This window comes from Schistocerca serialis, unplaced genomic scaffold (genome assembly GCF_023864345.2).
Source record: "Schistocerca serialis cubense isolate TAMUIC-IGC-003099 unplaced genomic scaffold, iqSchSeri2.2 HiC_scaffold_939, whole genome shotgun sequence".
In the NCBI taxonomy this organism is placed as follows: domain Eukaryota; kingdom Metazoa; phylum Arthropoda; class Insecta; order Orthoptera; family Acrididae; genus Schistocerca; species Schistocerca serialis.
In genome coordinates, this window is record NW_026048561.1 from 125,556 (window position 1) to 149,995 (window position 24,440).

The following is a 24,440-nucleotide window of genomic DNA, read 5'->3' on the forward strand; positions in this document are numbered from 1 at the left end:
GTAGGTATGATGTGAGTGAGCTTTGGGCTGAAGATGGTGGTTAGTTGGGCAGGATGAGTATTTAAATGGTTTTCAATAGAGTGGATATTAGTGGCACTGGCTTGTTGCCATAATGTGTTTGTTCATAACAGTGTACTCAGTTGTGTAGAAGATTTAGGTGAGAAAGAGACAGTTGTTGAATATGACATAAATAGCTAGAAATGAAGTAAGTAGCAATTTCCTGCTAGGTGTAGTTTGGGTATGGTGTGTCTGAGTGAGAGATAAATCTTGAAATTGAAGGGTTGTTCCTAGCTACAGTCTTGGAAACTATGAATCTGCTGTTGACTCCAATGTTTTCAAGATTACTTGTGTACAAAATTGGCCAGACTTTGCAGTTTCTTCTTCAGTAAATCAGTGGAAGGTGGTGCAGATAATGGTAAAAATGTTCAGTGCCTCCTGTGAGTTGTTGATGCTGCTTGTCTTTTAAGTAAAATTGATAGGGGCTCTTGATTGAGCCAGCCATACACAGAGCTGGTGCATACTTGGCTTGAGAAGACTTTGGTCAGTAAATGATGAAATACCAACACAGTGCTCACAACAAAGCTCCTTTCCCTGCATTCTAGTTTCCCTCGGGTATAGAGTGACATGATATTGGCAGAGGATGTGCAGATAATCACTTTGATCAGGCTGTTTGTTTTTATTTAATGCTCTTTTACCAGAATCCATGCATAGTGATAACTGTGCTCTCTGGTGGAACACGATGAGAACATTGTGTGAAGTGCACAGAAGTAGCTATTTGAGTATGTATGAAAATGTGAGGTAACCACTGTTACTCCTAAATTTCTGTGGAATTAAGTTTTCTGTATGTGTGTGTGTTTGAAAATCCCAGAGGTTCAAGTTGGTAGTTTATATGTTGCAAGCGAAAAAAGCTTTTTAGTAAACTGAGGCACTAGCATTAGTTTCGTGTTCACTGTGACAAGGAAGCTAGTATAAAAAGTAGTTTGTGGTTTTGTTTGCAAAGAAGTGCTCATGGGATGAAAGCACTGCTTGAGATTATTCTGAGATGATGGGGGGGTTGCTAAACATGTAGCATTTTAGTAAGGAGCTTGTCGGAGTAGTTGTATAGTTGTAAAATTATTTGTTATTTTATGAGAAATTTCTTTATTCATAGCACATGGGCCATCATAGTTGAAGCATACAGATTGGCATGGTATGCGTAGGTCTGTAAAATGTCCTGACAGTGATGTTCATAGAGACTTGTTGTATACTTTGCTTCTTCATCTGTTGAACAGTAGACATAAGAAATGTATTAGTGGAGCAAGTAGCTGTGAAATTACTGGTGTATGATTGATAGTATGGACGTGGCCCTGAATGGAAGTGTTTGTTCAGCTGTGGGTGTTTTCATAATTGCCATGTGAGGAAAAGCAATACTCGTGATAGGCGAAAAGAGATACAGAGAGAAACACATTGGTTGCGAGTATTGTATATCAGCAGCTCTAAGGGCGGGTATCAAGTAAGACGCAAAGTGAAACGAAAGAGGAAGTATGCATGAGAGAGGCCAAATATCGACAAGAGTTCGCACTGTTAGAGTGAGGTGAATGAGCTAGTGCGGTGCGAAAATTTTCGAAGAGAGAGGCGGTTTTAAAGAAAGCACAAGAGTCCTATGAATGCCCTCTTGTGTGTTTCTCTTTCAGTGGCTATTTGGCATGTCTGCTTGCGCCATAGAATGCTACTGTATGTGCCCCAGGCCGCCATCTAGCGGCCGGAGGTGCAAGCGGTGTTTACATACAGTCTCGCCTGAGGCAATGGTCTCTGATTTCGGAACGCAAGAAGCACTGGTAGCGCAGAAAATAGCTGAGTGAGATCATGGCGGCCAAGTAAGAGTAGAAGTAGGTTCTTTGCAGAATGTCCTAGCTTGTAAATCGCGAAATGTGAAGAGTGTGTCGTATTCTCGTAGGGCGTGTTGACGGTCTCGTGGCATAAGTAGCGAGCGGTGATAGCTTGCAAGCAAGATCATACTTCACAGGATCATTTCTGTAGTATGTCTTCAACTCTCTCTAGTTCAAAGCTGGAGTAGACGTAACCACAATGATGAGTGGTAGCACTCTCCCTGAGCGTGAGGCTTGCGATCGAGATTCATCGCATCTTGGTTGTAATCGATGATCGTTCACCACATTCTGAGGGATGTGGGAAGGGAATAGCGCTTTCCGAGTGGTGGTTTTATTATATAGATTAGAAGCGTAAGTCATACCTTTGGTATCGGGACCCGCGTCGTTGCAGAAATGTCGCTACAGGTTGTGGAAGGACTTTGATTGCGACATGTCATGAAAGCCTTGTGGAAGTTTCTCGAGTGGCACGGGGACGAGCCATTTGATTTGGCCTGCTCCAAGTGCTAGGCTTGGATGACAACGACGTACTTTTGAGTTACAAGAATGAGTGAGCAACACAAGAAGAGTGCAATTGATGACCATAAAAAGCTGAGACACAACACAGTCTTGATAATCACCACTAATGCATGATGTACGAAACATTTAGGAGGAGCACGTTTGGCTAGCAAACATGAATTGAGTGATTTGCAAGGCACTGTTATCTGCAAGAAGGAATGCATGAAATTGGCAAATGAATAAGACTGGTTCAAATACTATCGACAGAAATTTAATTTCTGTTGTCAACTAGTATTAATTAGATGTGTGGGAGCAGGGGGATATTTCCCTTGCACCATACATCTACATACACGTTGCGTCTGATGTGGCCTAGTTTTGCGTACAAAGAACTGTCTAGTTGTGAGTTTTTTCAGTGAACGAGTGTGGTGGGGAGGAGAGAGATTAGTGTTAGATGCAGAGCAGTGCGGGCAGTTGTGTGTCGGACGTTGTATGTCGGACGGTGAGTCGCCGACAGGAATTAGGCGTGCTGCCATCTGTCGGCAGGTGAGGTAATGAAGCAGCTTGAATGGTGACAGAAATGATGAAAATAGTTAACTAAAGAGTAATAGCGACGACATTTGGCAGACACGTGTTTCAGCGTTGACAGTTAGTTTGGGGTGTGTGCTTGCATGACACTGGAAGTCTGTTGACGGTAGAGAAGTAGACAAGACGGAAAGAATTTTCCGCGTTCTCGCGGAGAAGTAATAGAGAAGCAGCCATAAGTATTGAAGTGAGGGCGTTGATCGGCACTCTGGTTTCCCTTCAAAACGAATAAATCTTTCGCCTTTTACTAAAGATTTCCGTGGAGGGGAACATTAAATGAGTCTATAAGGTATTTTTCGTAGTGCTCGGCTATTGCTGAGCCATAATCACAAGTGAAAACGTAATGTAAGTTGCAAGAGGTAGATTGTGTTGTGTGAATGAAGGGCGTGGAGTAGCGGATGACGTTGGATCAGGCAGTATTTGTTTCTTTAAAATCTGAAATTGTAATAGGCCGTGTCGTAGTATAATGAAACAAGTACATTTGCCCTGCAATGGCGTGCAGTGTGTTAGACGATTGTGTAAAGAGAGAGAGCTACAGGACTACCTGGAATCTCTTGGTGAACCCTTTCCGTACCTCAGTTCTAGATGATTTGAGAGTGTTTACTTGCACTGCAGTTGCACAACAGCATATAAACTGATATTTGGAAGTGAATGATGAATGATAGGCTTTGTAAGAAATACTGGTATGTGATTAGCAGATTATGTTTTGAAACCCAAAATTATTTTTACCACAGAAGTTTGTGATTTGTAGGTATGATGTGAGTGAGCTTTGGGCTGAAGATGGTGGTTAGTTGGGCAGGATGAGTATTTAAATGGTTTTCAATAGAGTGGATATTAGTGGCACTGGCTTGTTGCCATAATGTGTTTGTTCATAACAGTGTACTCAGTTGTGTAGAAGATTTAGGTGAGAAAGAGACAGTTGTTGAATATGACATAAATAGCTAGAAATGAAGTAAGTAGCAATTTCCTGCTAGGTGTAGTTTGGGTATGGTGTGTCTGAGTGAGAGATAAATCTTGAAATTGAAGGGTTGTTCCTAGCTACAGTCTTGGAAACTATGAATCTGCTGTTGACTCCAATGTTTTCAAGATTACTTGTGTACAAAATTGGCCAGACTTTGCAGTTTCTTCTTCAGTAAATCAGTGGAAGGTGGTGCAGATAATGGTAAAAATGTTCAGTGCCTCCTGTGAGTTGTTGATGCTGCTTGTCTTTTAAGTAAAATTGATAGGGGCTCTTGATTGAGCCAGCCATACACAGAGCTGGTGCATACTTGGCTTGAGAAGACTTTGGTCAGTAAATGATGAAATACCAACACAGTGCTCACAACAAAGCTCCTTTCCCTGCATTCTAGTTTCCCTCGGGTATAGAGTGACATGATATTGGCAGAGGATGTGCAGATAATCACTTTGATCAGGCTGTTTGTTTTTATTTAATGCTCTTTTACCAGAATCCATGCATAGTGATAACTGTGCTCTCTGGTGGAACACGATGAGAACATTGTGTGAAGTGCACAGAAGTAGCTATTTGAGTATGTATGAAAACGTGAGGTAACCACTGTTACTCCTAAATTTCTGTGGAATTAAGTTTTCTGTATGTGTGTGTGTGTTTGAAAATCCCAGAGGTTCAAGTTGGTAGTTTATATGTTGCAAGCGAAAAAAGCTTTTTAGTAAACTGAGGCACTAGCATTAGTTTCGTGTTCACTGTGACAAGGAAGCTAGTATAAAAAGTAGTTTGTGGTTTTGTTTGCAAAGAAGTGCTCATGGGATGAAAGCACTGCTTGAGATTATTCTGAGATGATGGGGGGGTTGCTAAACATGTAGCATTTTAGTAAGGAGCTTGTCGGAGTAGTTGTATAGTTGTAAAATTATTTGTTATTTTATGAGAAATTTCTTTATTCATAGCACATGGGCCATCATAGTTGAAGCATACAGATTGGCATGGTATGCGTAGGTCTGTAAAATGTCCTGACAGTGATGTTCATAGAGACTTGTTGTATACTTTGCTTCTTCATCTGTTGAACAGTAGACATAAGAAATGTATTAGTGGAGCAAGTAGCTGCGAAATTACTGGTGTATGATTGATAGTATGGACGTGGCCCTGAATGGAAGTGTTTGTTCAGCTGTGGGTGTTTTCATAATTGCCATGTGAGGAAAAGCAATACTCGTGATAGGCGAAAAGAGATACAGAGAGAAACACATTGGTTGCGAGTATTGTATATCAGCAGCTCTAAGGGCGGGTATCAAGTAAGACGCAAAGTGAAACGAAAGAGGAAGTATGCATGAGAGAGGCCAAATATCGACAAGAGTTCGCACTGTTAGAGTGAGGTGAATGAGCTAGTGCGGTGCGAAAATTTTCGAAGAGAGAGGCGGTTTTAAAGAAAGCACAAGAGTCCTATGAATGCCCTCTTGTGTGTTTCTCTTTCAGTGGCTATTTGGCATGTCTGCTTGCGCCATAGAATGCTACTGTATGTGCCCCAGGCCGCCATCTAGCGGCCGGAGGTGCAAGCGGTGTTTACATACAGTCTCGCCTGAGGCAATGGTCTCTGATTTCGGAACGCAAGAAGCACTGGTAGCGCAGAAAATAGCTGAGTGAGATCATGGCGGCCAAGTAAGAGTAGAAGTAGGTTCTTTGCAGAATGTCCTAGCTTGTAAATCGCGAAATGTGAAGAGTGTGTCGTATTCTCGTAGGGCGTGTTGACGGTCTCGTGGCATAAGTAGCGAGCGGTGATAGCTTGCAAGCAAGATCATACTTCACAGGATCATTTCTGTAGTATGTCTTCAACTCTCTCTAGTTCAAAGCTGGAGTAGACGTAACCACAATGATGAGTGGTAGCACTCTCCCTGAGCGTGAGGCTTGCGATCGAGATTCATCGCATCTTGGTTGTAATCGATGATCGTTCGCCACATTCTGAGGGATGTGGGAAGGGAATAGCGCTTTCCGAGTGGTGGTTTTATTATATAGATTAGAAGCGTAAGTCATACCTTTGGTATCGGGACCCGTGTCGTTGCAGAAATGTCGCTACAGGTTGTGGAAGGACTTTGATTGCGACATGTCATGAAAGCCTTGTGGAAGTTTCTCGAGTGGCACGGGGACGAGCCATTTGATTTGGCCTGCTCCAAGTGCTAGGCTTGGATGACAACGACGTACTTTTGAGTTACAAGAATGAGTGAGCAACACAAGAAGAGTGCAATTGATGACCATAAAAAGCTGAGACACAACACAGTCTTGATAATCACCACTAATGCATGATGTACGAAACATTTAGGAGGAGCACGTTTGGCTAGCAAACATGAATTGAGTGATTTGCAAGGCACTGTTATCTGCAAGAAGGAATGCATGAAATTGGCAAATGAATAAGACTGGTTCAAATACTATCGACAGAAATTTAATTTCTGTTGTCAACTAGTATTAATTAGATGTGTGGGAGCAGGGGGATATTTCCCTTGCACCATACATCTACATACACGTTGCGTCTGATGTGGCCTAGTTTTGCGTACAAAGAACTGTCTAGTTGTCAGTTTTTTCAGTGAACGAGTGTGGTGGGGAGGAGAGAGATTAGTGTTAGATGCAGAGCAGTGCGGGCAGTTGTGTGTCGGACGTTGTATGTCGGACGGTGAGTCGCCGACAGGAATTAGGCGTGCTGCCATCTGTCGGCAGGTGAGGTAATGAAGCAGCTTGAATGGTGACAGAAATGATGAAAATAGTTAACTAAAGAGTAATAGCGACGACATTTGGCAGACACGTGTTTCAGCGTTGACAGTTAGTTTGGGGTGTGTGCTTGCATGACACTGGAAGTCTGTTGACGGTAGAGAAGTAGACAAGACGGAAAGAATTTTCCGCGTTCTCGCGGAGAAGTAATAGAGAAGCAGCCATAAGTATTGAAGTGAGGGCGTTGATCGGCACTCTGGTTTCCCTTCAAAACGAATAAATCTTTCGCCTTTTACTAAAGATTTCCGTGGAGGGGAACATTAAATGAGTCTATAAGGTATTTTTCGTAGTGCTCGGCTATTGCTGAGCCATAAGCACAAGTGAAAACGTAATGTAAGTTGCAAGAGGTAGATTGTGTTGTGTGAATGAAGGGCGTGGAGTAGCGGATGACGTTGGATCAGGCAGTATTTGTTTTTTTAAAATCTGAAATTGTAATAGGCCGTGTCGTAGTATAATGAAACAAGTACATTTGCCCTGCAGTGGCGTGCAGTGTGTTAGACGATTGTGTAAAGAGAGAGAGCTACAGGACTACCTGGAATCTCTTGGTGAACCCTTTCCGTACCTCAGTTCTAGATGATTTGAGAGTGTTTACTTGCACTGCAGTTGCACAACAGTATATAAACTGATATTTGGAAGTGAATGATGAATGATAGGCTTTGTAAGAAATACTGGTATGTGATTAGCAGATTATGTTTTGAAACCCAAAATTATTTTTACCACAGAAGTTTGTGATTTGTAGGTATGATGTGAGTGAGCTTTGGGCTGAAGATGGTGGTTAGTTGGGCAGGATGAGTATTTAAATGGTTTTCAATAGAGTGGATATTAGTGGCACTGGCTTGTTGCCATAATGTGTTTGTTCATAACAGTGTACTCAGTTGTGTAGAAGATTTAGGTGAGAAAGAGACAGTTGTTGAATATGACATAAATAGCTAGAAATGAAGTAAGTAGCAATTTCCTGCTAGGTGTAGTTTGGGTATGGTGTGTCTGAGTGAGAGATAAATCTTGAAATTGAAGGGTTGTTCCTAGCTACAGTCTTGGAAACTATGAATCTGCTGTTGACTCCAATGTTTTCAAGATTACTTGTGTACAAAATTGGCCAGACTTTGCAGTTTCTTCTTCAGTAAATCAGTGGAAGGTGGTGCAGATAATGGTAAAAATGTTCAGTGCCTCCTGTGAGTTGTTGATGCTGCTTGTCTTTTAAGTAAAATTGATAGGGGCTCTTGATTGAGCCAGCCATACACAGAGCTGGTGCATACTTGGCTTGAGAAGACTTTGGTTAGTAAATGATGAAATACCAACACAGTGCTCACAACAAAGCTCCTTTCCCTGCATTCTAGTTTCCCTCGGGTATAGAGTGACATGATATTGGCAGAGGATGTGCAGATAATCACTTTGATCAGGCTGTTTGTTTTTATTTAATGCTCTTTTACCAGAATCCATGCATAGTGATAACTGTGCTCTCTGGTGGAACACGATGAGAACATTGTGTGAAGTGCACAGAAGTAGCTATTTGAGTATGTATGAAAATGTGAGGTAACCACTGTTACTCCTAAATTTCTGTGGAATTAAGTTTTCTGTATGTGTGTGTGTTTGAAAATCCCAGAGGTTCAAGTTGGTAGTTTATATGTTGCAAGCGAAAAAAGCTTTTTAGTAAACTGAGGCACTAGCATTAGTTTCGTGTTCACTGTGACAAGGAAGCTAGTATAAAAAGTAGTTTGTGGTTTTGTTTGCAAAGAAGTGCTCATGGGATGAAAGCACTGCTTGAGATTATTCTGAGATGATGGGGGGGTTGCTAAACATGTAGCATTTTAGTAAGGAGCTTGTCGGAGTAGTTGTATAGTTGTAAAATTATTTGTTATTTTATGAGAAATTTCTTTATTCATAGCACATGGGCCATCATAGTTGAAGCATACAGATTGGCATGGTATGCGTAGGTCTGTAAAATGTCCTGACAGTGATGTTCATAGAGACTTGTTGTATACTTTGCTTCTTCATCTGTTGAACAGTAGACATAAGAAATGTATTAGTGGAGCAAGTAGCTGCGAAATTACTGGTGTATGATTGATAGTATGGACGTGGCCCTGAATGGAAGTGTTTGTTCAGCTGTGGGTGTTTTCATAATTGCCATGTGAGGAAAAGCAATACTCGTGATAGGCGAAAAGAGATACAGAGAGAAACACATTGGTTGCGAGTATTGTATATCAGCAGCTCTAAGGGCGGGTATCAAGTAAGACGCAAAGTGAAACGAAAGAGGAAGTATGCATGAGAGAGGCCAAATATCGACAAGAGTTCGCACTGTTAGAGTGAGGTGAATGAGCTAGTGCGGTGCGAAAATTTTCGAAGAGAGAGGCGGTTTTAAAGAAAGCACAAGAGTCCTATGAATGCCCTCTTGTGTGTTTCTCTTTCAGTGGCTATTTGGCATGTCTGCTTGCGCCATAGAATGCTACTGTATGTGCCCCAGGCCGCCATCTAGCGGCCGGAGGTGCAAGCGGTGTTTACATACAGTCTCGCCTGAGGCAATGGTCTCTGATTTCGGAACGCAAGAAGCACTGGTAGCGCAGAAAATAGCTGAGTGAGATCATGGCGGCCAAGTAAGAGTAGAAGTAGGTTCTTTGCAGAATGTCCTAGCTTGTAAATCGCGAAATGTGAAGAGTGTGTCGTATTCTCGTAGGGCGTGTTGACGGTCTCGTGGCATAAGTAGCGAGCGGTGATAGCTTGCAAGCAAGATCATACTTCACAGGATCATTTCTGTAGTATGTCTTCAACTCTCTCTAGTTCAAAGCTGGAGTAGACGTAACCACAATGATGAGTGGTAGCACTCTCCCTGAGCGTGAGGCTTGCGATCGAGATTCATCGCATCTTGGTTGTAATCGATGATCGTTCGCCACATTCTGAGGGATGTGGGAAGGGAATAGCGCTTTCCGAGTGGTGGTTTTATTATATAGATTAGAAGCGTAAGTCATACCTTTGGTATCGGGACCCGTGTCGTTGCAGAAATGTCGCTACAGGTTGTGGAAGGACTTTGATTGCGACATGTCATGAAAGCCTTGTGGAAGTTTCTCGAGTGGCACGGGGACGAGCCATTTGATTTGGCCTGCTCCAAGTGCTAGGCTTGGATGACAACGACGTACTTTTGAGTTACAAGAATGAGTGAGCAACACAAGAAGAGTGCAATTGATGACCATAAAAAGCTGAGACACAACACAGTCTTGATAATCACCACTAATGCATGATGTACGAAACATTTAGGAGGAGCACGTTTGGCTAGCAAACATGAATTGAGTGATTTGCAAGGCACTGTTATCTGCAAGAAGGAATGCATGAAATTGGCAAATGAATAAGACTGGTTCAAATACTATCGACAGAAATTTAATTTCTGTTGTCAACTAGTATTAATTAGATGTGTGGGAGCAGGGGGATATTTCCCTTGCACCATACATCTACATACACGTTGCGTCTGATGTGGCCTAGTTTTGCGTACAAAGAACTGTCTAGTTGTCAGTTTTTTCAGTGAACGAGTGTGGTGGGGAGGAGAGAGATTAGTGTTAGATGCAGAGCAGTGCGGGCAGTTGTGTGTCGGACGTTGTATGTCGGACGGTGAGTCGCCGACAGGAATTAGGCGTGCTGCCATCTGTCGGCAGGTGAGGTAATGAAGCAGCTTGAATGGTGACAGAAATGATGAAAATAGTTAACTAAAGAGTAATAGCGACGACATTTGGCAGACACGTGTTTCAGCGTTGACAGTTAGTTTGGGGTGTGTGCTTGCATGACACTGGAAGTCTGTTGACGGTAGAGAAGTAGACAAGACGGAAAGAATTTTCCGCGTTCTCGCGGAGAAGTAATAGAGAAGCAGCCATAAGTATTGAAGTGAGAGCGTTGATCGGCACTCTGGTTTCCCTTCAAAACGAATAAATCTTTCGCCTTTTACTAAAGATTTCCGTGGAGGGGAACATTAAATGAGTCTATAAGGTATTTTTCGTAGTGCTCGGCTATTGCTGAGCCATAATCACAAGTGAAAACGTAATGTAAGTTGCAAGAGGTAGATTGTGTTGTGTGAATGAAGGGCGTGGAGTAGCGGATGACGTTGGATCAGGCAGTATTTGTTTCTTTAAAATCTGAAATTGTAATAGGCCGTGTCGTAGTATAATGAAACAAGTACATTTGCCCTGCAATGGCGTGCAGTGTGTTAGACGATTGTGTAAAGAGAGAGAGCTACAGGACTACCTGGAATCTCTTGGTGAACCCTTTCCGTACCTCAGTTCTAGATGATTTGAGAGTGTTTACTTGCACTGCAGTTGCACAACAGCATATAAACTGATATTTGGAAGTGAATGATGAATGATAGGCTTTGTAAGAAATACTGGTATGTGATTAGCAGATTATGTTTTGAAACCCAAAATTATTTTTACCACAGAAGTTTGTGATTTGTAGGTATGATGTGAGTGAGCTTTGGGCTGAAGATGGTGGTTAGTTGGGCAGGATGAGTATTTAAATGGTTTTCAATAGAGTGGATATTAGTGGCACTGGCTTGTTGCCATAATGTGTTTGTTCATAACAGTGTACTCAGTTGTGTAGAAGATTTAGGTGAGAAAGAGACAGTTGTTGAATATGACATAAATAGCTAGAAATGAAGTAAGTAGCAATTTCCTGCTAGGTGTAGTTTGGGTATGGTGTGTCTGAGTGAGAGATAAATCTTGAAATTGAAGGGTTGTTCCTAGCTACAGTCTTGGAAACTATGAATCTGCTGTTGACTCCAATGTTTTCAAGATTACTTGTGTACAAAATTGGCCAGACTTTGCAGTTTCTTCTTCAGTAAATCAGTGGAAGGTGGTGCAGATAATGGTAAAAATGTTCAGTGCCTCCTGTGAGTTGTTGATGCTGCTTGTCTTTTAAGTAAAATTGATAGGGGCTCTTGATTGAGCCAGCCATACACAGAGCTGGTGCATACTTGGCTTGAGAAGACTTTGGTTAGTAAATGATGAAATACCAACACAGTGCTCACAACAAAGCTCCTTTCCCTGCATTCTAGTTTCCCTCGGGTATAGAGTGACATGATATTGGCAGAGGATGTGCAGATAATCACTTTGATCAGGCTGTTTGTTTTTATTTAATGCTCTTTTACCAGAATCCATGCATAGTGATAACTGTGCTCTCTGGTGGAACACGATGAGAACATTGTGTGAAGTGCACAGAAGTAGCTATTTGAGTATGTATGAAAACGTGAGGTAACCACTGTTACTCCTAAATTTCTGTGGAATTAAGTTTTCTGTATGTGTGTGTGTTTGAAAATCCCAGAGGTTCAAGTTGGTAGTTTATATGTTGCAAGCGAAAAAAGCTTTTTAGTAAACTGAGGCACTAGCATTAGTTTCGTGTTCACTGTGACAAGGAAGCTAGTATAAAAAGTAGTTTGTGGTTTTGTTTGCAAAGAAGTGCTCATGGGATGAAAGCACTGCTTGAGATTATTCTGAGATGATGGGGGGGTTGCTAAACATGTAGCATTTTAGTAAGGAGCTTGTCGGAGTAGTTGTATAGTTGTAAAATTATTTGTTATTTTATGTGAAATTTCTTTATTCATAGCACATGGGCCATCATAGTTGAAGCATACAGATTGGCATGGTATGCGTAGGTCTGTAAAATGTCCTGACAGTGATGTTCATAGAGACTTGTTGTATACTTTGCTTCTTCATCTGTTGAACAGTAGACATAAGAAATGTATTAGTGGAGCAAGTAGCTGTGAAATTACTGGTGTATGATTGATAGTATGGACGTGGCCCTGAATGGAAGTGTTTGTTCAGCTGTGGGTGTTTTCATAATTGCCATGTGAGGAAAAGCAATACTCGTGATAGGCGAAAAGAGATACAGAGAGAAACACATTGGTTGCGAGTATTGTATATCAGCAGCTCTAAGGGCGGGTATCAAGTAAGACGCAAAGTGAAACGAAAGAGGAAGTATGCATGAGAGAGGCCAAATATCGACAAGAGTTCGCACTGTTAGAGTGAGGTGAATGAGCTAGTGCGGTGCGAAAATTTTCGAAGAGAGAGGCGGTTTTAAAGAAAGCACAAGAGTCCTATGAATGCCCTCTTGTGTGTTTCTCTTTCAGTGGCTATTTGGCATGTCTGCTTGCGCCATAGAATGCTACTGTATGTGCCCCAGGCCGCCATCTAGCGGCCGGAGGTGCAAGCGGTGTTTACATACAGTCTCGCCTGAGGCAATGGTCTCTGATTTCGGAACGCAAGAAGCACTGGTAGCGCAGAAAATAGCTGAGTGAGATCATGGCGGCCAAGTAAGAGTAGAAGTAGGTTCTTTGCAGAATGTCCTAGCTTGTAAATCGCGAAATGTGAAGAGTGTGTCGTATTCTCGTAGGGCGTGTTGACGGTCTCGTGGCATAAGTAGCGAGCGGTGATAGCTTGCAAGCAAGATCATACTTCACAGGATCATTTCTGTAGTATGTCTTCAACTCTCTCTAGTTCAAAGCTGGAGTAGACGTAACCACAATGATGAGTGGTAGCACTCTCCCTGAGCGTGAGGCTTGCGATCGAGATTCATCGCATCTTGGTTGTAATCGATGATCGTTCGCCACATTCTGAGGGATGTGGGAAGGGAATAGCGCTTTCCGAGTGGTGGTTTTATTATATAGATTAGAAGCGTAAGTCATACCTTTGGTATCGGGACCCGTGTCGTTGCAGAAATGTCGCTACAGGTTGTGGAAGGACTTTGATTGCGACATGTCATGAAAGCCTTGTGGAAGTTTCTCGAGTGGCACGGGGACGAGCCATTTGATTTGGCCTGCTCCAAGTGCTAGGCTTGGATGACAACGACGTACTTTTGAGTTACAAGAATGAGTGAGCAACACAAGAAGAGTGCAATTGATGACCATAAAAAGCTGAGACACAACACAGTCTTGATAATCACCACTAATGCATGATGTACGAAACATTTAGGAGGAGCACGTTTGGCTAGCAAACATGAATTGAGTGATTTGCAAGGCACTGTTATCTGCAAGAAGGAATGCATGAAATTGGCAAATGAATAAGACTGGTTCAAATACTATCGACAGAAATTTAATTTCTGTTGTCAACTAGTATTAATTAGATGTGTGGGAGCAGGGGGATATTTCCCTTGCACCATACATCTACATACACGTTGCGTCTGATGTGGCCTAGTTTTGCGTACAAAGAACTGTCTAGTTGTCAGTTTTTTCAGTGAACGAGTGTGGTGGGGAGGAGAGAGATTAGTGTTAGATGCAGAGCAGTGCGGGCAGTTGTGTGTCGGACGTTGTATGTCGGACGGTGAGTCGCCGACAGGAATTAGGCGTGCTGCCATCTGTCGGCAGGTGAGGTAATGAAGCAGCTTGAATGGTGACAGAAATGATGAAAATAGTTAACTAAAGAGTAATAACGACGACATTTGGCAGACACGTGTTTCAGCGTTGACAGTTAGTTTGGGGTGTGTGCTTGCATGACACTGGAAGTCTGTTGACGGTAGAGAAGTAGACAAGACGGAAAGAATTTTCCGCGTTCTCGCGGAGAAGTAATAGAGAAGCAGCCATAAGTATTGAAGTGAGGGCGTTGATCGGCACTCTGGTTTCCCTTCAAAACGAATAAATCTTTCGCCTTTTACTAAAGATTTCCGTGGAGGGGAACATTAAATGAGTCTATAAGGTATTTTTCGTAGTGCTCGGCTATTGCTGAGCCATAATCACAAGTGAAAACGTAATGTTAGTTGCAAGAGGTAGATTGTGTTGTGTGAATGAAGGGCGTGGAGTAGCGGATGACGTTGGATCAGGCAGTATTTGTTTCTTTAAAATCTGAAATTGTAATAGGCCGTGTCGTAGTATAATGAAACAAGTACATTTGCCCTGCAATGGCGTGCAGTGTGTTAGACGATTGTGTAAAGAGAGAGAGCTACAGGACTACCTGGAATCTCTTGGTGAACCCTTTCCGTACCTCAGTTCTAGATGATTTGAGAGTGTTTACTTGCACTGCAGTTGCACAACAGCATATAAACTGATATTTGGAAGTGAATGATGAATGATAGGCTTTGTAAGAAATACTGGTATGTGATTAGCAGATTATGTTTTGAAACCCAAAATTATTTTTACCACAGAAGTTTGTGATTTGTAGGTATGATGTGAGTGAGCTTTGGGCTGAAGATGGTGGTTAGTTGGGCAGGATGAGTATTTAAATGGTTTTCAATAGAGTGGATATTAGTGGCACTGGCTTGTTGCCATAATGTGTTTGTTCATAACAGTGTACTCAGTTGTGTAGAAGATTTAGGTGAGAAAGAGACAGTTGTTGAATATGACATAAATAGCTAGAAATGAAGTAAGTAGCAATTTCCTGCTAGGTGTAGTTTGGGTATGGTGTGTCTGAGTGAGAGATAAATGTTGAAATTGAAGGGTTGTTCCTAGCTACAGTCTTGGAAACTATGAATCTGCTGTTGACTCCAATGTTTTCAAGATTACTTGTGTACAAAATTGGCCAGACTTTGCAGTTTCTTCTTCAGTAAATCAGTGGAAGGTGGTGCAGATAATGGTAAAAATGTTCAGTGCCTCCTGTGAGTTGTTGATGCTGCTTGTCTTTTAAGTAAAATTGATAGGGGCTCTTGATTGAGCCAGCCATACACAGAGCTGGTGCATACTTGGCTTGAGAAGACTTTGGTCAGTAAATGATGAAATACCAACACAGTGCTCACAACAAAGCTCCTTTCCCTGCATTCTAGTTTCCCTCGGGTATAGAGTGACATGATATTGGCAGAGGATGTGCAGATAATCACTTTGATCAGGCTGTTTGTTTTTATTTAATGCTCTTTTACCAGAATCCATGCATAGTGATAACTGTGCTCTCTGGTGGAACACGATGAGAACATTGTGTGAAGTGCACAGAAGTAGCTATTTGAGTATGTATGAAAATGTGAGGTAACCACTGTTACTCCTAAATTTCTGTGGAATTAAGTTTTCTGTATGTGTGTGTGTTTGAAAATCCCAGAGGTTCAAGTTGGTAGTTTATATGTTGCAAGCGAAAAAAGCTTTTTAGTAAACTGAGGCACTAGCATTAGTTTCGTGTTCACTGTGACAAGGAAGCTAGTATAAAAAGTAGTTTGTGGTTTTGTTTGCAAAGAAGTGCTCATGGGATGAAAGCACTGCTTGAGATTATTCTGAGATGATGGGGGGGGGTTGCTAAACATGTAGCATTTTAGTAAGGAGCTTGTCGGAGTAGTTGTATAGTTGTAAAATTATTTGTTATTTTATGAGAAATTTCTTTATTCATAGCACATGGGCCATCATAGTTGAAGCATACAGATTGGCATGGTATGCGTAGGCCTGTAAAATGTCCTGACAGTGATGTTCATAGAGACTTGTTGTATACTTTGCTTCTTCATCTGTTGAACAGTAGACATAAGAAATGTATTAGTGGAGCAAGTAGCTGTGAAATTACTGGTGTATGATTGATAGTATGGACGTGGCCCTGAATGGAAGTGTTTGTTCAGCTGTGGGTGTTTTCATAATTGCCATGTGAGGAAAAGCAATACTCGTGATAGGCGAAAAGAGATACAGAGAGAAACACATTGGTTGCGAGTATTGTATATCAGCAGCTCTAAGGGCGGGTATCAAGTAAGACGCAAAGTGAAACGAAAGAGGAAGTATGCATGAGAGAGGCCAAATATCGACAAGAGTTCGCACTGTTAGAGTGAGGTGAATGAGCTAGTGCGGTGCGAAAATTTTCGAAGAGAGAGGCGGTTTTAAAGAAAGCACAAGAGTCCTATGAATGCCCTCTTGTGTGTTTCTCTTTCAGTGGCTATTTGGCATGTCTGCTTGCGCCATAGAATGCTACTGTATGTGCCCCAGGCCGCCATCTAGCGGCCGGAGGTGCAAGCGGTGTTTACATACAGTCTCGCCTGAGGCAATGGTCTCTGATTTCGGAACGCAAGAAGCACTGGTAGCGCAGAAAATAGCTGAGTGAGATCATGGCGGCCAAGTAAGAGTAGAAGTAGGTTCTTTGCAGAATGTCCTAGCTTGTAAATCGCGAAATGTGAAGAGTGTGTCGTATTCTCGTAGGGCGTGTTGACGGTCTCGTGGCATAAGTAGCGAGCGGTGATAGCTTACAAGCAAGATCATACTTCACAGGATCATTTCTGTAGTATGTCTTCAACTCTCTCTAGTTCAAAGCTGGAGTAGACGTAACCACAATGATGAGTGGTAGCACTCTCCCTGAGCGTGAGGCTTGCGATCGAGATTCATCGCATCTTGGTTGTAATCGATGATCGTTCGCCACATTCTGAGGGATGTGGGAAGGGAATAGCGCTTTCCGAGTGGTGGTTTTATTATATAGATTAGAAGCGTAAGTCATACCTTTGGTATCGGGACCCGTGTCGTTGCAGAAATGTCGCTACAGGTTGTGGAAGGACTTTGATTGCGACATGTCATGAAAGCCTTGTGGAAGTTTCTCGAGTGGCACGGGGACGAGCCATTTGATTTGGCCTGCTCCAAGTGCTAGGCTTGGATGACAACGACGTACTTTTGAGTTACAAGAATGAGTGAGCAACACAAGAAGAGTGCAATTGATGACCATAAAAAGCTGAGACACAACACAGTCTTGATAATCACCACTAATGCATGATGTACGAAACATTTAGGAGGAGCACGTTTGGCTAGCAAACATGAATTGAGTGATTTGCAAGGCACTGTTATCTGCAAGAAGGAATGCATGAAATTGGCAAATGAATAAGACTGGTTCAAATACTATCGACAGAAATTTAATTTCTGTTGTCAACTAGTATTAATTAGATGTGTGGGAGCAGGGGGATATTTCCCTTGCACCATACATCTACATACACGTTGCGTCTGATGTGGCCTAGTTTTGCGTACAAAGAACTGTCTAGTTGTCAGTTTTTTCAGTGAACGAGTGTGGTGGGGAGGAGAGAGATTAGTGTTAGATGCAGAGCAGTGCGGGCAGTTGTGTGTCGGACGTTGTATGTCGGACGGTGAGTCGCCGACAGGAATTAGGCGTGCTGCCATCTGTCGGCAGGTGAGGTAATGAAGCAGCTTGAATGGTGACAGAAATGATGAAAATAGTTAACTAAAGAGTAATAGCGACGACATTTGGCAGACACGTGTTTCAGCGTTGACAGTTAGTTTGGGGTGTGTGCTTGCATGACACTGGAAGTCTGTTGACGGTAGAGAAGTAGACAAGACGGAAAGAATTTTCCGCGTTCTCGCGGAGAAGTAATAGAGAAGCAGCCATAAGTATTGAAGTGAGGGCGTTGATCGGCACTCTGGTTTCCCTTCAAAACGAATAAATCTTTCGCCTTTTACTAAAGATTTCCGTGGAGGGGAACATTAAATGAGTCCATAAGGTATTTTTCGTAGTGCTCGGCTATTGCTGAGCCATAATCACAAGTGAAAACGTAATGTAAGTTGCAAGAGGTAGATTGTGTTGTGTGAATGAAGGGCGTGGAGTAGCGGATGACGTTGGATCAGGCAGTATTTGTTTTTTTAAAATCTGAAATTGTAATAGGCCGTGTCGTAGTATAATGAAACAAGTACATTTGCCCTGCAATGGCGTGCAGTGTGTTAGACGATTGTGTAAAGAGAGAGAGCTACAGGACTACCTGGAATCTCTTGGTGAACCCTTTCCGTACATCAGTTCTAGATGATTTGAGAGTGTTTACTTGCACTGCAGTTGCACAACAGCATATAAACTGATATTTGGAAGTGAATGATGAATGATAGGCTTTGTAAGAAATACTGGTATGTGATTAGCAGATTATGTTTTGAAACCCAAAATTATTTTTACCACAGAAGTTTGTGATTTGTAGGTATGATGTGAGTGAGCTTTGGGCTGAAGATGGTGGTTAGTTGGGCAGGATGAGTATTTAAATGGTTTTCAATAGAGTGGATATTAGTGGCACTGGCTTGTTGCCATAATGTGTTTGTTCATAACAGTGTACTCAGTTGTGTAGAAGATTTAGGTGAGAAAGAGACAGTTGTTGAATATGACATAAATAGCTAGAAATGAAGTAAGTAGCAATTTCCTGCTAGGTGTAGTTTGGGTATGGTGTGTCTGAGTGAGAGATAAATCTTGAAATTGAAGGGTTGTTCCTAGCTACAGTCTTGGAAACTATGAATCTGCTGTTGACTCCAATGTTTTCAAGATTACTTGTGTACAAAATTGGCCAGACTTTGCAGTTTCTTCTTCAGTAAATCAGTGGAAGGTGGTGCAGATAATGGTAAAAATGTTCAGTGCCTCCTGTGAGTTGTTGATGCTGCTTGTCTTTTAAGTAAAATTGATAGGGGCTCTTGATTGAGCCAGCCATACACAGAGCTGGTGCATACTTGGCTTGAGAAGACTTTGGTTAGTAAATGATGAAATACCAACACAGTGCTCACAACAAAGCTCCTTTCCCTGCATTCTAGTTTCCCTCGGGTATAGAGTGACATGATATTGGCAGAGGATGTGCAGATAATCACTTTGATCAGGCTGTTTGTTTTTATTTAATGCTCTTTTACCAGAATCCATGCATAGTGATAACTGTGCTCTCTGGTGGAACACGATGAGAACATTGTGTGAAGTGCACAGAAGTAGCTATTTGAGTATGTATGAAAACGTGAGGTAACCACTGTTACTCCTAAATTTCTGTGGAATTAAGTTTTCTGTATGTGTGTGTGTTTGAAAATCCCAGAGGTTCAAGTTGGTAGTTTATATGTTGCAAGCGAAAAAAGCTTTTTAGTAAACTGAGGCACTAGCATTAGTTTCGTGTTCACTGTGACAAGGAAGCTAGTATAAAAAGTAGTTTGTGGTTTTGTTTGCAAAGAAGTGCTCATGGGATGAAAGCACTGCTTGAGATTATTCTGAGATGATGGGGGGGTTGCTAAACATGTAGCATTTTAGTAAGGAGCTTGTCGGAGTAGTTGTATAGTTGTAAAATTATTTGTTATTTTATGAGAAATTTCTTTATTCATAGCACATGGGCCATCATAGTTGAAGCATACAGATTGGCATGGTATGCGTAGGTCTGTAAAATGTCCTGACAGTGATGTTCATAGAGACTTGTTGTATACTTTGCTTCTTCATCTGTTGAACAGTAGACATAAGAAATGTATTAGTGGAGCAAGTAGCTGTGAAATTACTGGTGTATGATTGATAGTATGGACGTGGCGCTGAATGGAAGTGTTTGTTCAGCTGTGGGTGTTTTCATAATTGCCATGTGAGGAAAAGCAATACTCGTGATAGGCGAAAAGAGATACAGAGAGAAACACATTGGTTGCGAGTATTGTATATCAGCAGCTCTAAGGGCGGGTATCAAGTAAGACGCAAAGTGAAACGAAAGAGGAAGTATGCATGAGAGAGGCCAAATATCGACAAGAGTTCGCACTGTTAGAGTGAGGTGAATGAGCTAGTGCGGTGCGAAAATTTTCGAAGAGAGAGGCGGTTTTAAAGAAAGCACAAGAGTCCTATGAATGCCCTCTTGTGTGTTTCTCTTTCAGTGGCTATTTGGCATGTCTGCTTGCGCCATAGAATGCTACTGTATGTGCCCCAGGCCGCCATCTAGCGGCCGGAGGTGCAAGCGGTGTTTACATACAGTCTCGCCTGAGGCAATGGTCTCTGATTTCGGAACGCAAGAAGCACTGGTAGCGCAGAAAATAGCTGAGTGAGATCATGGCGGCCAAGTAAGAGTAGAAGTAGGTTCTTTGCAGAATGTCCTAGCTTGTAAATCGCGAAATGTGAAGAGTGTGTCGTATTCTCGTAGGGCGTGTTGACGGTCTCGTGGCATAAGTAGCGAGCGGTGATAGCTTGCAAGCAAGATCATACTTCACAGGATCATTTCTGTAGTATGTCTTCAACTCTCTCTAGTTCAAAGCTGGAGTAGACGTAACCACAATGATGAGTGGTAGCACTCTCCCTGAGCGTGAGGCTTGCGATCGAGATTCATCGCATCTTGGTTGTAATCGATGATCGTTCACCACATTCTGAGGGATGTGGGAAGGGAATAGCGCTTTCCGAGTGGTGGTTTTATTATATAGATTAGAAGCGTAAGTCATACCTTTGGTATCGGGACGCGCGTCGTTGCAGAAATGTCGCTACAGGTTGTGGAAGGACTTTGATTGCGACATGTCATGAAAGCCTTGTGGAAGTTTCTCGAGTGGCACGGGGACGAGCCATTTGATTTGGCCTGCTCCAAGTGCTAGGCTTGGATGACAACGACGTACTTTTGAGTTACAAGAATGAGTGAGCAACACAAGAAGAGTGCAATTGATGACCATAAAAAGCTGAGACACAACACAGTCTTGATAATCACCACTAATGCATGATGTACGAAACATTTAGGAGGAGCACGTTTGGCTAGCAAACATGAATTGAGTGATTTGCAAGGCACTGTTATCTGCAAGAAGGAATGCATGAAATTGGCAAATGAATAAGACTGGTTCAAATACTATCGACAGAAATTTAATTTCTGTTGTCAACTAGTATTAATTAGATGTGTGGGAGCAGGGGGATATTTCCCTTGCACCATACATCTACATACACGTTGCGTCTGATGTGGCCTAGTTTTGCGTACAAAGAACTGTCTAGTTGTCAGTTTTTTCAGTGAACGAGTGTGGTGGGGAGGAGAGAGATTAGTGTTAGATGCAGAGCAGTGCGGGCAGTTGTGTGTCGGACGTTGTATGTCGGACGGTGAGTCGCCGACAGGAATTAGGCGTGCTGCCATCTGTCGGCAGGTGAGGTAATGAAGCAGCTTGAATGGTGACAGAAATGATGAAAATAGTTAACTAAAGAGTAATAACGACGACATTTGGCAGACACGTGTTTCAGCGTTGACAGTTAGTTTGGGGTGTGTGCTTGCATGACACTGGAAGTCTGTTGACGGTAGAGAAGTAGACAAGACGGAAAGAATTTTCCGCGTTCTCGCGGAGAAGTAATAGAGAAGCAGCCATAAGTATTGAAGTGAGGGCGTTGATCGGCACTCTGGTTTCCCTTCAAAACGAATAAATCTTTCGCCTTTTACTAAAGATTTCCGTGGAGGGGAACATTAAATGAGTCTATAAGGTATTTTTCGTAGTGCTCGGCTATTGCTGAGCCATAATCACAAGTGAAAACGTAATGTAAGTTGCAAGAGGTAGATTGTGTTGTGTGAATGAAGGGCGTGGAGTAGCGGATGACGTTGGATCAGGCAGTATTTGTTTCTTTAAAATCTGAAATTGTAATAGGCCGTGTCGTAGTATAATGAAACAAGTACATTTGCCCTGCAATGGCGTGCAGTGTGTTAGACGATTGTGTAAAGAGAGAGAGCTACAGGACTACCTGGAATCTCTTGGTGAACCCTTTCCGTACCTCAGTTCTAGATGATTTGAGAGTGTTTACTTGCACTGCAGTTGCACAACAGCATATAAACTGATATTTGGAAGTGAATGATGAATGATAGGCTTTGTAAGAAATACTGGTATGTGATTAGCAGATTATGTTTTGAAACCCAAAATTATTTTTACCACAGAAGTTTGTGATTTGTAGGTATGATGTGAGTGAGCTTTGGGCTGAAGATGGTGGTTAGTTGGGCAGGATGAGTATTTAAATGGTTTTCAATAGAGTGGATATTAGTGGCACTGGCTTGTTGCCATAATGTGTTTGTTCATAACAGTGTACTCAGTTGTGTAGAAGATTTAGGTGAGAAAGAGACAGTTGTTGAATATGACATAAATAGCTAGAAATGAAGTAAGTAGCAATTTCCTGCTAGGTGTAGTTTGGGTATGGTGCGTCTGAGTGAGAGATAAATCTTGAAATTGAAGGGTTGTTCCTAGCTACAGTCTTGGAAACTATGAATCTGCTGTTGACTCCAATGTTTTCAAGATTACTTGTGTACAAAATTGGCCAGACTTTGCAGTTTCTTCTTCAGTAAATCAGTGGAAGGTGGTGCAGATAATGGTAAAAATGTTCAGTGCCTCCTGTGAGTTGTTGATGCTGCTTGTCTTTTAAGTAAAATTGATAGGGGCTCTTGATTGAGCCAGCCATACACAGAGCTGGTGCATACTTGGCTTGAGAAGACTTTGGTCAGTAAATGATGAAATACCAACACAGTGCTCACAACAAAGCTCCTTTCCCTGCATTCTAGTTTCCCTCGGGTATAGAGTGACATGATATTGGCAGAGGATGTGCAGATAATCACTTTGATCAGGCTGTTTGTTTTTATTTAATGCTCTTTTACCAGAATCCATGCATAGTGATAACTGTGCTCTCTGGTGGAACACGATGAGAACATTGTGTGAAGTGCACAGAAGTAGCTATTTGAGTATGTATGAAAACGTGAGGTAACCACTGTTACTCCTAAATTTCTGTGGAATTAAGTTTTCTGTATGTGTGTGTGTTTGAAAATCCCAGAGGTTCAAGTTGGTAGTTTATATGTTGCAAGCGAAAAAAGCTTTTTAGTAAACTGAGGCACTAGCATTAGTTTCGTGTTCACTGTGACAAGGAAGCTAGTATAAAAAGTAGTTTGTGGTTTTGTTTGCAAAGAAGTGCTCATGGGATGAAAGCACTGCTTGAGATTATTCTGAGATGATGGGGGGGTTGCTAAACATGTAGCATTTTAGTAAGGAGCTTGTCGGAGTAGTTGTATAGTTGTAAAATTATTTGTTATTTTATGAGAAATTTCTTTATTCATAGCACATGGGCCATCATAGTTGAAGCATACAGATTGGCATGGTATGCGTAGGTCTGTAAAATGTCCTGACAGTGATGTTCATAGAGACTTGTTGTATACTTTGCTTCTTCATCTGTTGAACAGTAGACATAAGAAATGTATTAGTGGAGCAAGTAGCTGTGAAATTACTGGTGTATGATTGATAGTATGGACGTGGCCCTGAATGGAAGTGTTTGTTCAGCTGTGGGTGTTTTCATAATTGCCATGTGAGGAAAAGCAATACTCGTGATAGGCGAAAAGAGATACAGAGAGAAACACATTGGTTGCGAGTATTGTATATCAGCAGCTCTAAGGGCGGGTATCAAGTAAGACGCAAAGTGAAACGAAAGAGGAAGTATGCATGAGAGAGGCCAAATATCGACAAGAGTTCGCACTGTTAGAGTGAGGTGAATGAGCTAGTGCGGTGCGAAAATTTTCGAAGAGAGAGGCGGTTTTAAAGAAAGCACAAGAGTCCTATGAATGCCCTCTTGTGTGTTTCTCTTTCAGTGGCTATTTGGCATGTCTGCTTGCGCCATAGAATGCTACTGTATGTGCCCCAGGCCGCCATCTAGCGGCCGGAGGTGCAAGCGGTGTTTACATACAGTCTCGCCTGAGGCAATGGTCTCTGATTTCGGAACGCAAGAAGCACTGGTAGCGCAGAAAATAGCTGAGTGAGATCATGGCGGCCAAGTAAGAGTAGAAGTAGGTTCTTTGCAGAATGTCCTAGCTTGTAAATCGCGAAATGTGAAGAGTGTGTCGTATTCTCGTAGGGCGTGTTGACGGTCTCGTGGCATAAGTAGCGAGCGGTGATAGCTTGCAAGCAAGATCATACTTCACAGGATCATTTCTGTAGTATGTCTTCAACTCTCTCTAGTTCAAAGCTGGAGTAGACGTAACCACAATGATGAGTGGTAGCACTCTCCCTGAGCGTGAGGCTTGCGATCGAGATTCATCGCATCTTGGTTGTAATCGATGATCGTTCGCCACATTCTGAGGGATGTGGGAAGGGAATAGCGCTTTCCGAGTGGTGGTTTTATTATATAGATTAGAAGCGTAAGTCATACCTTTGGTATCGGGACCCGTGTCGTTGCAGAAATGTCGCTACAGGTTGTGGAAGG

General features: G+C 42.2%; 13 non-coding genes across 13 annotated transcripts; all 13 read left to right on the plus strand.

The window, feature by feature from the left end:
- Positions 1–1,988: 1,988 nt before the first annotated feature.
- On the plus strand, positions 1,989–2,195 carry LOC126452805 (small nucleolar RNA U3). Its single transcript, XR_007584765.1, has one exon. It is a non-coding gene; the product is annotated as a small nucleolar RNA U3 (small nucleolar RNA).
- A 953-nt stretch (positions 2,196–3,148) lies between these two features.
- LOC126452816 (U5 spliceosomal RNA) lies at positions 3,149–3,267 on the plus strand. The gene has a single exon (XR_007584775.1). It is a non-coding gene; the product is annotated as a U5 spliceosomal RNA (small nuclear RNA).
- Positions 3,268–5,682: 2,415 nt separating this feature from the next.
- LOC126452854 (small nucleolar RNA U3) lies at positions 5,683–5,889 on the plus strand. Its single transcript, XR_007584809.1, has one exon. It is a non-coding gene; the product is annotated as a small nucleolar RNA U3 (small nucleolar RNA).
- Positions 5,890–6,842: 953 nt separating this feature from the next.
- Positions 6,843–6,961, plus strand: LOC126452819 (U5 spliceosomal RNA). Its single transcript, XR_007584777.1, has one exon. It is a non-coding gene; the product is annotated as a U5 spliceosomal RNA (small nuclear RNA).
- A 2,413-nt stretch (positions 6,962–9,374) lies between these two features.
- Positions 9,375–9,581, plus strand: LOC126452855 (small nucleolar RNA U3). The gene has a single exon (XR_007584810.1). It is a non-coding gene; the product is annotated as a small nucleolar RNA U3 (small nucleolar RNA).
- Positions 9,582–10,534: 953 nt separating this feature from the next.
- On the plus strand, positions 10,535–10,653 carry LOC126452820 (U5 spliceosomal RNA). Its single transcript, XR_007584778.1, has one exon. It is a non-coding gene; the product is annotated as a U5 spliceosomal RNA (small nuclear RNA).
- A 2,413-nt stretch (positions 10,654–13,066) lies between these two features.
- On the plus strand, positions 13,067–13,273 carry LOC126452856 (small nucleolar RNA U3). The gene has a single exon (XR_007584811.1). It is a non-coding gene; the product is annotated as a small nucleolar RNA U3 (small nucleolar RNA).
- Positions 13,274–14,226: 953 nt separating this feature from the next.
- On the plus strand, positions 14,227–14,345 carry LOC126452821 (U5 spliceosomal RNA). The gene has a single exon (XR_007584779.1). It is a non-coding gene; the product is annotated as a U5 spliceosomal RNA (small nuclear RNA).
- A 2,415-nt stretch (positions 14,346–16,760) lies between these two features.
- On the plus strand, positions 16,761–16,967 carry LOC126452857 (small nucleolar RNA U3). Its single transcript, XR_007584812.1, has one exon. It is a non-coding gene; the product is annotated as a small nucleolar RNA U3 (small nucleolar RNA).
- A 953-nt stretch (positions 16,968–17,920) lies between these two features.
- LOC126452827 (U5 spliceosomal RNA) lies at positions 17,921–18,039 on the plus strand. The gene has a single exon (XR_007584785.1). It is a non-coding gene; the product is annotated as a U5 spliceosomal RNA (small nuclear RNA).
- A 2,413-nt stretch (positions 18,040–20,452) lies between these two features.
- Positions 20,453–20,659, plus strand: LOC126452817 (small nucleolar RNA U3). Its single transcript, XR_007584776.1, has one exon. It is a non-coding gene; the product is annotated as a small nucleolar RNA U3 (small nucleolar RNA).
- Positions 20,660–21,612: 953 nt separating this feature from the next.
- Positions 21,613–21,731, plus strand: LOC126452822 (U5 spliceosomal RNA). The gene has a single exon (XR_007584780.1). It is a non-coding gene; the product is annotated as a U5 spliceosomal RNA (small nuclear RNA).
- A 2,413-nt stretch (positions 21,732–24,144) lies between these two features.
- On the plus strand, positions 24,145–24,351 carry LOC126452858 (small nucleolar RNA U3). Its single transcript, XR_007584813.1, has one exon. It is a non-coding gene; the product is annotated as a small nucleolar RNA U3 (small nucleolar RNA).
- The last annotated feature ends 89 nt before the right edge of the window (positions 24,352–24,440 follow it).